Source organism: Cynara cardunculus, unplaced genomic scaffold (assembly GCF_001531365.2).
Source record: "Cynara cardunculus var. scolymus isolate 2C unplaced genomic scaffold, CcrdV1 Un_Scaffold_4661, whole genome shotgun sequence".
Taxonomy (NCBI): Eukaryota; Viridiplantae; Streptophyta; class Magnoliopsida; order Asterales; family Asteraceae; genus Cynara; species Cynara cardunculus.
The window spans coordinates 1-1,613 of NW_020202001.1; the positions used below are offsets into that span (position 1 = coordinate 1).

A 1,613-nucleotide genomic window follows, 5' to 3' on the forward strand; every position below is an offset into this window, starting at 1 on the left:
AGATGGGTTTAAAAGGAGAAGGTGGGGGAAGGGAGAAGGTACTTACCTGGACCGCTGGACGGGGTCAATGGGTGGTCAAGATGACCCATGGCCTAGGTTGGCGACCTCCATTGCACTTTGGAGGGGCTCCAGTCTAAGGTCGGCCCAAGAGGTCGAACCTAAGTTATAATTTAGGCATGTTCGTTTATGTTCGAGTTCGAGCTTAATTCGAGTTCTAGTTCGAGCTTGATTCGAGCTTGAATCGAGCTCGAGTTCGAGTTTGATTCGAGTTCGAGTTCGAGCTTGAATCGAGTTCGAGTTGAGCTTCGATTTTGACTACTCGCGAGTTTTCGAGTCGAGTTCGAGCTTCGAGATTAGGTTTCGAGTTCGAGTCGAGTATAATGATACTCGAGCTCGACTCGTATCATTTACACCCCTAGGCCTTAATAGATAGTATTGGACTTTGGTGATACGTATTGGCTTTAGTGGAACGTTTTGTGCTTTAATGGATCGATTGGGCTTTAGTGTAACATATTGGGCTTTAACGGATCGTATTGATATTTAATGGATCGTATTGGTCTTTAATGAACCGTATTGAGCTTTCATTAACCGTATTGGACTTTAGTGAAACGTATTGGGCTTTAGTGAAACGGATTGGGCTTTAACGGACCGTATTTGCTTTAATGGAAAGTATTGGGCCTTAATGGATCGTATTGGGCTTTAATGGACCGTATTGGGTTTTGATAGGCTGATTGGACATTAATGGAGCGTATTGGGCCATAATGGATCGTATTGGGCCTTAATGAACCGTATTGGGCTTTAACGGACCGTATTGGACTTTAATGGATCGTATTGGACATTAATGGACCGTATTGGACTTTAATGGATCGTATTGGACATTAATGGACCGTATTGGACTTTAATGGATCGTATTGGACATTAATAGACCGTATTGGACTTTAATGGATCGTATTGGATATTAATGGACCGTATTTGCTTTAATGGATCGTATTGGACATTAATGGATCAGATTGGGCCTTAATGAACCGTATTGGGCTTTAATGAACCGTATTGGGCCTTAATGGATCGTATTGGACATTAATGGACCGTATTTGCTTTAATGGACCGTATTGGGCCATAATAGATTGTATATGACATTAATGGACCGTATTGAGCCTTAAAGAACCATATTTGCTTTAATGGACCGTATTGGACCATAATGGATCGTATTGGGCATTAATTGATCGTATTAGGCCATAATGGATCGTATTGAACATTAATGAACCGTATTGGGCCTTTACCGTATTGGGCCTTAATGAACCGTAATGGGCCTTAATGAACCGTAATGGGCTTTAACGAACCGTATTTACTTTAATGGACCGTATTGGGATACAATGGATCGTATTGGACATTAATGGACCGTATTGGGGCTTAATGGACCGTATTGGCTTTAATGGACCGTATTTGCTTTAATGGACTGTATTTGTTTTAATGGACTGTATTGGGCCTTAATGAACTGTATTGGACATTAATGGACCGTATTTGCTTTAATGGACCGTATTGGGCCTTAATGAACTGTATTGGACATTAATGGATCGTATTTGCTTTAATGGACCGTAATGGGCCTTAATGAA

At 41.3% G+C, this 1,613-nt stretch overlaps 1 non-coding gene across 1 annotated transcript; it reads left to right on the top strand.

The window, feature by feature from the left end:
• The first annotated feature begins 38 nt into the window (after positions 1-38).
• LOC112504115 lies at positions 39-201 on the top strand. Its single transcript, XR_003068128.1, has one exon. It is a non-coding gene; the product is annotated as a U1 spliceosomal RNA (small nuclear RNA).
• Positions 202-1,613: the final 1,412 nt, after the last annotated feature.